A 15,090-nucleotide genomic window follows, 5' to 3' on the forward strand; every position below is an offset into this window, starting at 1 on the left:
CCATTTCTGCTCTGATCTCAATGTGTTCATGTAAGAGAGCAAGTAAGAATTGAGTCCAGCTGTGACCAGTAAAAGTAGCTATTTCGGAATTAACACCCACAAAAAAAGGGTTCCAAAAGGGTTCTTCAACTGTCCCCATACCATGGATTCCAAAAAAGGGTTCTACTTGGAACTAAAAGGGTTCTACCTGGAACCAAAAGGCATTCGCCGAAGAGTTCTCCTATGGAGACAGCCGAATAAACCTTTTAGGGTCTAGATAGTGCCGTTGTTTTCCTAAGAGCGGGTAAAGTAATCTAAGGCTCTATATTTCTAAGAAGCCATCTTAGCAACAAAGGTACACTTTGATATTGCTTTTCAATACACTGTATTTAATTAATCACAGGGCCGAAGGGACATTTCAGGCGTCATTGGAGAGAACAATTTTCAGGTGTGAGGCAGAGGAAGGAAAAGCCCTTTGGGGTGCTGGAGGCCAATCCAATTCTCTGATGGAGAACTGAATGTTATTGAATTTCCCTTCCGCCAGGCCCCAAACTTTTAGGAGATAAATATTTCTACTCATGCTGAATTTATGAAATGGATATAGACAGAATAATGTAAACCTTTCAAGACATGCTCTTCTTCCCTTTCTACTCAAAGTGCTCAAAGTGACAGGTTACCATTCTGTAAGGGACATCTCTATTTCAGGAAATAGTCATCAAGAAAAGTTGGTGCCACACTAAGTGCTAATGTAAGAAGTTCTCTATCCGTTCCATTCATACATCCATTAATCTGGATACTATTGGGACTAGGACATATTGAAACAGTTAGACAGGGATAAACATCAGGTTGCATGCCACTAATGCATTCTGAAGAGTTCGGGGAGATGTGATGTGATGCAGTTGTGGTAATGGAGGGTAGTCCAGGCCATGGAAATGTTTTATTTCTCTAGAGTATAAGATGGTGAAGGGGGAGCATGGCAGCCATCACAGCAGTGAACAGGAACTGAAAGGACCTGACAGCACGAGCTGCAGTACCAGCGCTGTGGGCCGAGGGGGGGGGGGGGGGGGGATTCTCCCAACGCTATGCCTCTCCACAGCCATCCGCTCTGGGCACTGTTCCAGAGCATGCCTCTCCCTGCCAGCTGAGGAGTGGGTGAGGCTGGAGAAGAGGGACGGTGGCGGGGGGGTGACCGGGGGAGTGTGAGGGGGTGTCAAGGAACGGGAAGAACAGCATACCTAACACACTTGTTCAAAGCAGGTTTCACCTAGATGGGGGAGGGGGAGGGATTGATGTTGGAGAGGGTGGGTGAGAGAATAGAGAGGATGGGTAGGACTGGTCTTCGGCACTGACTCTGAGTCCTGCCTTTGATCCACAAGACTCAAGAAGAGGGTTCGACTCAAATCTAGTAAACTTCTCTATTTGGTCAATGAGTGAAGAGGATTGCATAATAATGTACAGTTGAAGTTGGAAGTTTACACCATAGCCAAATACATTTCAACTCAGTTTTTCACATTCCTGACATTTAATCCGAGTCAAAATTCCCTGTTTTAGGTCAGTTAGGATCTGTAAGAATGTGAAATGTCAGAATAACAGTAGACAGAATGATTTATTTCAGCTTTTATTTCTTTCATCACATTCCTAGTGGGTCAGAAGTTTACATACTCAATTAGGATTTGGTGGCATTGCCTTTAAATTGTTTAACTTGGGTCAAACGGTTCGGGAAGCCTTCCACAAGCTTCCCACAATAAGTTGGGTGAATTTTGGCCCAATTCACCTGACAGAGCTGGTGTAACTGAATCAAGTTTGTAGGCCTCCTTGCTCTCACACGCTTTTTCAGTTCTGCCCACACATTTTCTATAGCATTGAGGTCAGGGCTTTGTGATGGGTACCCCAATACCTTGACTTTGTTGCCATTTTGCCAGAATTTTGGAAGTATGCTTGAGTACTTGTCCATTTGGAAGACCCATTTGCGACCAAGACATAATTTCCTTACTGATGTCTTGAGATGCTGCTTCAATATATCCACATAATTTTCCTCCTCATGATACCATCTATTTTGTGAAGTGCACCAATCCCTCCTGCAGCAAAGCACCCCCACAACATGATGCTGCCACCTCCGTGCTTTATGGTTGGGATGGTGTTCTTCGGCTTGCAAGCATCCCCCTTTTTCCTCCAAACATAATGATGGTCATTATGGCCAAACAGTTATATTTTTGTTTCATCAGACCAGAGGACATTTCTCCAAAAAGTACAATCTTTGTCCCCATGTGCAGTTGCAAACTGTAGTCTGGCTTTTTTATGGCGGTTTTGGAGCAGTGGCTTCTTCCTTGCTGAGCGGCGTTTCAGGTTATGTTGATATAGGACTAGTTTTATTGTGGATATAGATACTTTTGTACCTGCAGCATCTTCACAAGGTCCTTTGCTGTTGTTCTGGGATTGATTTGCACTTTTCGCACCAAAGTACGTTCATCTCTAGGAGACAGAACGCGTCTCCTTCCTGAGCGGTATGACAGCTGCGTGGTTCCATGGTGTTTATACTTGCGTACTATTGTTTGTACAGATGAACGTGGTACCTTCAGGCATTTGAAAATTGCTCCCAAAGGTGAACCAGACTTGTGGAGGTCTATACATTTTTTTCTGAGGTCTTGGCTGATTCTTTTGATTTTCCCATGATGTCAAGCAAATAGGCACCGAGTTTGAAGGTAGGCCATGAAATACATCCACAGGTACACCTCCAATTGACTCCAATGATGTCAATTAGCCCATCGGAAGCTTCTGAAGCCATGACATCATTTTCTGGAATTTTCCAAGCTGTTTAAAGGCACAGTCAACTTAGTGTATGTAAACTTCTGACCCAATTATAAGTCAAATAATCTGTCTGTGAATAATTGTTGGAAAAATTACTTGAAAAACAAGTTTTAATGACTCCAACCTAAGTATGTAAACTTCCGACTTCAACTGTTTGTTCATGGGTTTGTGGGTTTTCAGTGCACGTGTGTGTGCGTGCATGTGTGCGCATACACTACCTTTCAAAAGTTTGGGGCCACTGAGAAATGTCTTTGCTTTCCATGAAAACATACATGAAATGAGTTGAAAAATAAATAAGAAATATAGTCAAGACGTTGGCAAGGTTGTAAATAATGATTTTTAATTGAAATAATAATTGTCCTTCAAACTTTGCTTTCGTCAAAGAATCCTCCATTTGCAGCAGTTACAGCCTTGCAGAATAATGGCATTCCAGTTGTCAATTTGTTGAGGTAATCTGAATCGATTTCATCCTATGCTTCCTGAAGCACTCCCACAAGTTGGATTGGCTTGATGGGCACTTCTTACGTACCATACGGTCAAGCTGCTCCCACAACAGCTCAATAGGGTTGAGATATGGTGGCTGTGCTGGCCACTCCATTATAGACAGAATATCAGCTGACTGCTTCTTCCCTAAATACCCGTCCACCGGGTATGGCATGGCGTTTCAAATGGAGTGATAGCCTTCCTTCTTCAAGATCCCTTTTACCCTGTACAAATCTCCCACTTTACCATCACATTGCCTACACCATCTTTGACAGATGGCATCAAGCACTCCACCATCTTTTCATTTTTTCTGCATCTCACGTATGTTCTTCTTTGTGATCCGAATACCTCAAACTTAGATTTCTCTGTCCATAACACCTTTTTCCAATCTTCCTCTGTCCAGTGTCTGTGCTCTTTTGCCCATCTTCATCTTTTCTTTTTATTGGCCAGTCCGAGATATGGCTTTGTCTTTGCAATTCTGCCTAGAAGGCCAGCATCCAGGAGTCACCTCTTAACTGTTGACGTTGAGGCTGGTGTTTTGCGGATACTATTTAATGAAGCTGCCAGTTGAGATCTTGTGAGGCGTTTCTTTATCAAACTAGACACTACTGTACTTTTCCTCTTGCTCAGTTGTGCACCTGGGCCTCCCACTCATGTTTTTATTCCGGTTAGTGCCAGTTTGCGCTGTTCTTTGAAGGGAGTAGTACACATCGTTGTACGAGATCTTCAGTTTCTTGGCAATTTCTCGCATGGAATATCCATCATTTCTCAGAACAAGAATAGACTGACGAGTTTCAGAAGAAAGTTATTTGTTTCTGGCCATTTTGAGCCTGTAATCGAAACCACAGATGCTGATGCTCCAGATACTGCTTCATTTTAAAAGGCTAATTGATCGTTAGGAAACCAGTTTGCAATTATGTTTGCACAGCTGAAAACTGTTGTGCTTCTTTAATCAGAACAGTTTTCAGCTGTGCCAACATAATTGCAAAAGGGTTTCCTAATGATCAATTAGCCTTTTAAAATGATGAACTTGGATTAGCTAACACAACGTGCCATTGGTCCACAGAAGTGATGGTTGCTGATAATGGGCCTCTGTACGCCTGTGTAGATACAGTATTCAATGAATATTCAGCCGTTTCCAGCTACTATAGACATTTTTCAAAATTAACAATGTCTACACTGTATTTCTGATCAATTTGATGTTATTTTAATGGACAAAAACAAGGACATTTCTAAGTGACCCCAAACATTTGAACGGTAGTGTATGTTTGAATACTATTTATCCTCTGGTGTTATGATACAGCTGCAAGTAAAAATAGCGTTTTTAACTTGTATGTCATATAAGGCCTTGTGGACATGAAATGATTATTTTTTTTAAAGCATCAGGGTTATTAAATATACAAGTTATCTATCTTTCAACAGTAGAAATGCATTTGAGGACAGGGCAGGTCCACTTGGTAGACCACTTGAGATTTGGTTTGGGGACTGAATTATATTATATATTGATTCAAGCGGGAATCAATTGCTCTTAAATATCCTTTCCGTTTCCTAGTGGCTCCTCGTTGTCATTCAGAGAGTCACGCTGATCTCCCAGCAGGTTCCGATGAAACGATTTCCCCTATCAAACCATCCTGCATGCTTGTATCCTGCGTCACTGACGGTCATGAACACATCCTCAACACAGAGCATCTCTCTCTCTCTCTCTCTCTCTCTCTCTCTCTCTCTCTCTCTCTCTCTCTCTCTCTCCTTCTTTAACCGCTGATGCAGTTTTTCTCCTTTGCAATTATTTTCTTTCATCTGGATTTTTTATCTTGGTAATGCAGGACCTCAGCGAGTGGATATGCAGACACTATCTAGCAGACCATGTTGATGGCTGCCAGATCCGATTTTCCATCCCATTATGAAGAACAACCTGCATCATCGAAGCAGACAGTCAGTATCATGGGTCTCATCAGTACGGGAGCACAGCTTGCTGATATAAATTCACCATCCTATACTCCAGATTCATCCATGTTTGAATAGGCTCTCCCAATCAAAATTCTCGGTCATGCTGAAGTCATAACATTAAAGTCCATCTTGATACTTTTCAAACCCAGTGAGGTTTATCTTCATATTTAATTTACTGTATCGGTATGAAATGACAGACTACAGTGTCTTATGCAAAAATTGCACACCCAATGCACCTATACATCCTACAGTGTGCATGACGAGACAATCCTATTTCTTTAACAAACAAAAACAGATGAAATATTTTTGAATCGGAAATTGTTTATATAGACACTTTAGAGAACTTTTCAAAAGTTAGACGGCTTGGATCAGAATGTCTTTGTAGAGTTGATGAAAAAAAAACGAGCGAAATGGTCGACTCACAGCATGTTGTTCTACAGTATCTGTCAGCAGCCTCTCCCGACAGCTTTGAACGTGTGCACACCTTTATGTATCTCTTCTGGAAGAATGCGGGATGCATACTAATACAGTAGAATCACTTGGGGTAGGTATGAGTTTCACAACTACCACAGTAAAATCACAGTGGCACAACGAGAGGGGTGAGACAGATGCATGTTTCTTCTCACTTCTCACTCTTTATGGGCAGACATGAGGATGCATGGAGCTACTTGAGGGCGTATGAAATAATGGAGCTACTTGAGGGCATATGGAATAATGGTGACACTGGGATAGTAAGACAAGTGTGGGGCATAGTGTGTGTAGGACGGATAGCATCAATTGTGAGACGACAGAGAAAATATCTTGTTAAATGAACCAATCTCTCTCTCTCTTGAGCCATCAGTGTGAGAGGACAAACTCCAAGGTGTAGGGAGCTGATGGGCAAGAAGCAAGAAACAACATATATTTGATTTTGTTTGTGCATCACACAGCACAACCTAACTTGACTGCTTTTGTTGCTTCATGTTAGCACATTGGGAAACGAAGCAAGAGGGACCTCTGAGTGTCAGTCATGTCTTGCTGTCAAATGTCATTGATGTCATCGCTATACACCATGGCTTTAAAGCTAGCCTCTTGCTTTGTTAAAGTGAGAGGGTACCTCTAAGAGGCTGTATGGGTGGATTAGACCCTAAACAATAGTAGTTTAAATGAGAGAAATATTTGTCACTCTACTCACTCTGCCCCTATAATGAAAGACAGACTATCTCATAATGTCATTCTTTCTGCCTGTCTGTGTAACCTGTTTGTGGATTCGCCTGCTAAACTATGAGCATTAGAATAGTTATCTAATGTAAGTAATTTGCCTTCTAATTCATTGATCACTGATGTGACTACCCCAGAGTGGAATAATGTAGCTGTCAGCTGGCTTGCAGTTTCATGTGTTTTGGGCTTTTGGCTCCTCAAGCATAGAACAGCTGTGTGTACCTTGAGACCAATGAGACATACTAGAGAAGTTGAGGTAGGCATTTTGAATATGTCAATGGTAGGTTGTGATATGACTTTTCTCTGTTGAAAATTGAAATGAGTACCAACTCAGAATGATCTATTTTAATTCAACTATACTGTAACTAGGCGTAGATTAGCATTAGTTTGAAATGGCTTTAGCTAGAATTGACAGTCCTGTGGAGCTGCTGTAAACAGCAGCACAACAACAACAGGACTAGCCTTACACAATCCAGGCAATCATTTCAATATCACATCAGAATTCACAGCGAAGAGTGACGGTAGCCCACTGAGTTAGTGAGGTAGTGGGATGTTTATATTTTGTAATTATCTGGTGTTCTCAAAGCTTCACCATGACTGCAAGCTGTGTGCTACATTGATTAGAATTCTCAACTCCTGGTTGGAGTTTCCACAAAAGTTTGCACACTACCAAACATCTTCTATACACCTCAGCAGGAAATGTAATTTGCCATTTTTCCTATGCTCTTCTTCTCCCTCCTGATTTCCCCCCCAAACACCCTGGAGCACTCCAGCACACATTTAAATTCACTGTCTTTGCAGTCGAGCCTTAATAGGGGGGAACAGCTGGATTCCTTGTGTGACTCAACTGTATATTATACTGCGTGGCCCTGTTTACTGTGAAACAGATGAAGGGCTGAAATAATAATACATTTTAAAAGGCACCCCTTGACCTTGAAGTGGTTTCCAACAGTCCGTAGTCGACAGAAAACAGAGTAAACTCCTCAGATATGTTGTAGAATCAGAGAGCTTTAATGTAATGGGTCAGAGTCAAAAGACTGCAAATCTTTGTGGATATTTAGTGTGAACTCTCAGTGGTTGTATTTAGTGGTGATAAGTAACATGAATAAGATCAAAGTTCAATGGCACCGGTTACATCTGAGTGTTGAACATTTGCATGCCTTTTGTTAATAAAAAAGGTTTCAATTCTGTTTTCTCCCATACCCATTAGAGAAATAATGGGAACTGAAGTTACTAATTACTGAAAGCAGAGCATTTGACTTCTAACAAGCTATCGCATCAAATTTTTCAACAAATCGTGAAGGTGAGATTCAACAAGGTTGTCACCTATGTGGCCTGTAGACACTCTGGCCATGCAGTACCATCATTTATTAATCCGTTATTTTACCAGGTAAGTTGACTAAGAACACGTTCTCATTTGCAGCAACGACCTGGGGAATAGTTACAGGGGAGAGGAATTTAGCCAGGACACCAGGGTTAACACCCCTACTCTTACGATAAGTGCCATGGGATCTTAAATTACCTCAGAGTCGGGACACCCGTTTAACGTCCCATCCGAAAGACGGCACCCTACACAGGGCAATGTCCCCAATCACTGCCCTGGGGCATTGGGATATTTTTCAATGTCAGCTACCTCCCATCTACATCAAGGTTCAGTGGTTATTTGTTTCTGAAGTTCTCTGACCATGCAGTGTGCTCAGGGCTGCTGTCCATGATCTTGAATTCCAAACCACCATATGCACTCTACGTTGTGCAGAAATGCACATACATTCACTTAATCTAAATCAACAGAGGAGCTCTGAATGATTCTGAAATTCACATACTGTACATTCATCATTGCATACTCGAAGGAGGAGAATGATGGATGAAAAGGACAAGATACTGAATAGGCCAAGGCATACATTAGAGGCATTTGTGAAAGTTCATTAAAACCATAAAATTCTTCCTTAGCATCACTGACAACGACGTGTAGAATCCTGAGTTAGTTAGGTCGGTAATATGTGTCATTATGAAATATTAAACGTAGTACTCCTTACACACTCTGGTCAGAATGATCCCAAGTGTGCTGCAGGTAGAGACAGGGAGGAAACCACAAAGGTCATGTGATTACAGCTGTCCAAGTGTCTGTGCTCAGCTGCCAATCCTGCACACTAACACTTCAGAGAGCTGCCATGTCACTGTTTGTGATTATGAAAACATACTGTTCGACAACTAATGTGACAGTGGTGGGGCAGAAATTGACCTGTTGACAGCCTGTGTAGCCTCACAGACTGGTGTCACCGCATGTATGATGGGAAGTTGCTAGAAGCTAACTAGCAGCTGGTACTGGCAGCTGACTTCAGATTGGGGAGTACTGCAGGGAGTACAGTAACAACTCCAGGCATGCAGGGTTGGTATATATATATATTACACTGATTTGTGTTAATTAGATTAGCTGCAATGAAGGAGGAGGTCAATGGAATTTCAGGTGAAGATCTTGCATTGGCCTCCCTGCCCCAGAGCCCTGAACCACAGAATCTGCAAATCTGGTGTACTGGAAAATGACAGTTGAATTGCAGAAGGCTGATGGGAGCATGATATCAACAAATACAGTACGTGGTATATCATTGTTACATACCAAAATGACACCTCAGAACTAATATCCCAGAGTACAAAGTAGCTTGATGCTTGGCAAACATTTCACCTTTTGACACCAAATGGAAAACAAACTGTGATACAATGCTGCACAGTCAAATTATCTCTGGCAGCTTTCAGGATTTTGGGGAGGCCTGCTTTGATTTTGTTTCATAGGAAGCAGATGCTTGGGGGCTGATGTTATTCGCTTTACTTTGTGCTTGATTTGAATTCTTATTGCATTTTTTCCCCCCATTGTTCTCTCTTTCAAATGAAATCTGCTGTACCTCTTGATCTTTCAATCTCTCTCTCTCTCTCTCTCTCTCTCTCTCTCTCTCCCTCTCCCTCTCTCTTGTTTATCCTGTAGCAGAATGGCGTGGGTGTGGAGAGCACCATGCATTCCCGCTCAGCTCACCTCTAATGGCTGCTCCTATTCTCTCCACTCTCTCCTTCCTGCCCTCACTGATCACGGTCTCCTCTGTAGTCTCCATTACCTCCCACTCTGTGTCAGCGCAAAGCAAACCTCCCCCACATTACACCACCTACCACTCACTATGTAAAATGTCCACCTTAAACCTATTTTATTTTATTGCACCATTATTGGATAGAAACCAATACATAGTCATAGTGAGTGCTTGCTAGAATAAAACAATATAACAATAGAGAGTAGCTAATCACTCACAGACAGGTAGCGATCTCTTAATTAGAGCTGTGGTTTGAGGTTTGATTTGATTAATTAGGGAAATGACAGCTTGCTTGTCAACATTTTCAGAACTTGTGGGAGAAGTCCTTCTTCAGTTCAGAGAGGCCTTCTTTATTATGCAAAGTGTCTGTTATCCTGGAGCTGTGATCAATATGGACATCCTCAGCCTGTCCATAGACTTGGCTCCTCAAATTACATGAATATCAATGCCCAATGTGACCCAGTCAGCACTCAATAGCTTGACCTCAGCTGTCATTTTCAATCAGAAGTGGTCAGTCAGAAGTGGTTCCATTGTCTGAGGGATGCAATATATAATTCATGGATGAAAACCGCCGAGCTAATTGATACAGATGACGAGTTACAGTGCATTTTACACTCACTTAAAACTTAACTCACTCATGAAAACGTACTCATACTATGCTCTGCTGCCAAACTGGTCACATGATATCACTCTAACCAGTGGTAAATTACTATGTGCATATACTCAACTCATTTAAGCATTGTGCATGATCACACATATGCCCATCAAGAAACAATTACTCTTGTCTCCCGGGGAAGCATACCCTCGGAGTTCTCTGGTCCAGCCAGGCCCTGAGGCTGAGTGTGTGAAGAAAGACTACCTCCCCTCCAGTGATCCAGCCAATCTCCCTGTGCTGTAGTTGAAAAAAATGGGATTTCAAAAAAAGAGAGATTTGCACGACAAAGGAAGGAATAAGAGGCTGTAGTCATTATTTTCTTTGCCGTGTCCAAGGGGCCCTCACTTCCGAATATAATCAAGTAGATAACAGAAATACATTTGCATTCCAAACCATTTGAGCTTTACTTGATTCTTCCATTTGGTCTTCCTTTTTTTCATTCAACGTGTGTGTGTGTGTGTGTGTGTGTGTGTGTGTGTGATGCAATTCCACCTGCAGCTTTCTTCCTGCCCCCTGCTCTGCAGAAATATGCAAATCTACAATGTAGCGTAAGATGTTCTTGTACAGCAGGCAATATCAGAAAAAAAACTAGACCCCTTGCCCTCCGTTTGTCAGCTGTTAAAGACGATATCAGTGGAAGTAGATTTAATTAGCAGCACATAAGGGACAGGAGTGGCGAGGGGTCACCTGGTCACAATGCAGAGGGAAGAGTGGTGTTTCTGTGTCCCTACCAATTACATGCTTGATGGGGGAACGTATGGCTGCCAGCTGCGCAGGGACAGGTTCAGTCAAATCTTATTAACTGTGAGCAGAGGATCTGGGTTATCATGACTCGGCCCCACTGATGCCCCCCAACAGCCCGACACAGACAGAGCTGTGGGGCTCCAGCAGCAGGATGAAGAGCTCAGACCTGAAACCTGATGAAATATTTACTCACAGGGTGTCCCACAGAAAGACAAGAACAACCTATATCAACCTGATCCTTAAGACAATTAGAGGCCAGCAGACTGTTAAAGGTGTGTGGCTCCATGGCTATCCCTCTTGCATAGCCACCTCTGTGATTACATTGGAATGGATTCAGGATGCTCTCATCTATGAATCCTCTGTTCTCCATCTCTCTCTCTCTCTCTCTCTCTCTCTCTCTCTCTCTCTCTCTCTCTCTCTCTTTAGCAGAAGGCTGGAAGGTAGCGAGGTGAATGGGAAATGGTCCTCTTGTAGAATTACAGTTCTTACAGCCTGAGCCAGACATGCTTGAAATATCATATTCCTTAAAGCTGTGGAAATCCCAAGAAATCGTGAGAATGATTTCTGTCAGTTCACTCTTTTGACTTATCTTATTGAATTGAAGGGAATTGAGTGGAAATGTCCTCTTAGTAATGCATTGGTTTTTCTATCATGTAGAGAAAGGCAGTGTTTTAAGATATATTCCCCTCAAAAATGCACTTCATTTCACCTCCATCTCGCTCTCTCAATCACTCACTCTTTCTCTGGACAAACAAAGAGAGTGGTTGAGGGATGGAGAGTCCCTGAATAATGGCTCAGGCCTGAGCTGGATAAATAATGCAAAAGCAATGTATAAAGCTGTTACGTGTACTGTGGTGCAGACCATTTATTGAAAAGAGACCTTGCTCTGCTTCTAGATAACGGTCAAATCCTGTCCAGCCCCTTGAACATCTTTCAGCTTTTTGATCTTGCAGCATGTTTTATGTTATTTTCTTATTGACACTGAACTGAAACACATGGGGGCAGAGGAGGGGGGGGGGGATGATGAGGAAATATTGCATATATAGTTGGACAGGGAATCAGGATATTTGAAGAAGGATCACGTGGGCTGTTCTGATCCCAGTTAAACAGATGCTGGTGTTTGGCTTTAGAATGATAAGAGATTAATAATGGAGCAAAGAGAGCCTGACGGAGAGAGATAGAGAGAGAGAGAAAAAGTTTGATGAGCTTACTGTAGACTAGCGAAACAATTGGGAGAAGGAGACAAAAGGATAGAGGAACGACAGCCAAGCACAAGGATTGGTCAAAGTATCCCATGTGACACGATGCATTAAAATCCACTGTGTAACACAAATAACTCTGAGCCTTACAAGCCCCCCCCCCCCCCCCCGTCTATATTCCCCTCAGTCAACCTTCCTTCCTAAAATAAAAAAATCCTGTCACTCCTCCATCTGAGCAGTGTCGCCCCTGCTGATTCTTTGTCATTCAGCTTCAGAGCCAGACATCCTGCAGCGCCTTTGTCTCCTCTGTGGCTTTGTAGTCCTGAAATGAACACTCAACACTGCACTGCATCATGGTACATGCAGCCCAGCCCAGCCCAGCCCGTAAATATTGCTAGTCCAACAGACAGGGTATATGGAGAAAATACAGTGAGAAAATTCCAATCCGCAGACAACCATCCCCTTGGTTACAAGTGTTAATGACATACTGTAGCTTTGGGATAGCTACAGGACAGAGCCTTCAGAACGTATTCACACCCCTTTACTTCTTCCTCTTTCTTATGTTACAGCCTGAATTTATAATTGATGACATTTTTTTTGTGTGTGAACACACAACCCGTAAAAAGTGGAATTATGTTTTTTGATTTATTTTTTTACGAATAACAAAAATAAGCAGAAATGTCTTGAGTCAATAATTATTCAAATAAGTTCAGAAGTAAAAATGTGCTTAACAAGTCACATAATAAGTTGCATGGATTCACTCTGTGTACAATAATAGTGATTAAAATGATTTTTGAATGTACATCTCTGTACACAATATTTTCCTATCTGTAAGGTCCTTCAGTCGAGCAGTGAATTTAAAACACAGATTCAACCACAAAGACCAGGAAGGTTTTCTAATGCCTCGCAAAGAAGGGCACCTATTGGTAGATGGGTAAAAAAAAGAGCAGACATTGAACATCCCTTTGAGCAGGGTGAAGTTCTTAGTTACACTTTGGATGGTGTATTAATACACCCAGTCACTACAAAGATACAGGCTTCCTTCCTAACTCAGTTGCCGGAGAGGATGGAAACCACTCAGGGATTTCACCATGAGACCAATGAAGACTTTAAACAGTTAAGAGTTTAATGGCTGTGATGGGGAAAAACTGAAGATGAATCAACAACATTGTAGTTACTCCACAATACTAACCTAATTGACAGAGTGAAAAGAAGGAAACCTGTACAGAATAAAAAATATTCCAAAACATGCTGTTTGCAACACTGCACCAAATTAATACTGCGAAAAATGTGGCAAAGCAATTAACTTTTTGTCCTCAATGCAAGCAGTAATGTTTGGGGAAAATCCAATACAACACATTACTGAGAACCACTCTCTATATTTCCAAGCATAGTGGCTGCTGTATCATGTTATGTCATGCTTGTAATTGTTAAGAACTGGGGAGTTTAAAAAAAAATACAAAAAATGTACGGAATGGATCTAAGCACTGGCAAAATCCTAGAGGAAAACCTGGTTCCGTCTGCTTTCCACCAGACACTGGTAGATGAATACACTTTTCAGCAGGACAATAACCAAAAACACAAAACCAAATCTCCACTGGAGTTGCTTACCAAGAAGACAGTCAATCTTCCTGAGTGGCCGAATTAAAGTATTTCCTTAAATCTACTTGAAAATCTATGGCAAGAATTGGAAATAGTTGTCTAGCAATGATCAACAACCAATTTGTCAGTTTGAAGTATGTGGAAAGGTGAGGAACAAAGGTGTGGAAAGCTCTTAGAGACTTACCCAGAAAGACTCGCAGCTATAATCGCTGCCAAAGGTGATTCTAACATGTACTGACTATGTAATCAAGATACAGTGCCTTGCGAAAGTATTCGGCCCCCTTGAACTTTGCGACCTTTTGCCACATTTCAGGCTTCAAACATAAAGATATAAAACTGTATTTTTTTGTGAAGAATCAACAACAACTGGGACACAATCATGAAGTGGAACAACATTTATTGGATATTTCAAACTTTTTTAACAAATCAAAAACTGAAAAATTGGGCGTGCAAAATTATTCAGCCCCTTTACTTTCAGTGCAGCAAACTCTCTCCAGAAGTTCAGTGAGGATCTCTGAATGATCCAATGTTGACCTTAATGACTAATGATGATAAATACAATCCACCTGTGTGTAATCAAGTCTCCGTATAAATGCACCTGCACTGTGATAGTCTCAGAGGTCCGTTAAAAGCGCAGAGAGCATCATGAAGAACAAGGAACACACCAGGCAGGTCCGAGATACTGTTGTGAAGAAGTTTAAAGCCGGATTTGGATACAAAAAGATTTTATTGGCACCAGCACAAGGTGCACCTGTGTGATGATCATACTGTTTAATCAGCTTCTTGATATGCCACACCTGTCAGGTGGATGGATTATCTTGGCAAAGGAGAAATGCTAACTAAAAGGGATGTAAACAAAATTGTGCACAAAATGTGGGATAAATAAGGTTATTTTATTTAATCTCATGAAACATGGGACCAACATCTTACATATTAGATTCATATTTTTGCTCAGTATACATACAGTGCATTCAGAAAGTATTCAGTCCTCTTCACTTTTTCCACATCTTGTTACGTTACATCCTTATTCTAAAATTGATTAAATTATCATTTTTCCTAAGTCTACACACAAGTCAATGTCAAAGAAAAAACAAGTACATTTTTAAAAAAGTATTCAGACCCTTTGCTATCAGACTCGACATTGAGCTCAGGTGCATCCTGTTTCCATTGATCATCCTACAACTTGATTGGAGTCCACCTGTGGTAAATTAAATTGACTGGACATGATTTCGAAAGGCACACACCTGTCTATATAAGGTCTCACAGCTGACAGTGCATGTCAGAGCAAAAAAAAACAACTCTGATGAAGGCCGTGAGGCCAATACGTAAAGCTTATTAAGGAGCAGTGATACTATCAAGAGCCGTGTGCATGTTTCTTTATTTTTCTCAAAGCAAA

The sequence above is a fragment of the Oncorhynchus mykiss genome, chromosome 5 (genome assembly GCF_057628025.1).
Source record: "Oncorhynchus mykiss isolate SJ-2025 chromosome 5, ASM5762802v1, whole genome shotgun sequence".
Lineage (NCBI taxonomy): Eukaryota > Metazoa > Chordata > Actinopteri > Salmoniformes > Salmonidae > Oncorhynchus > Oncorhynchus mykiss.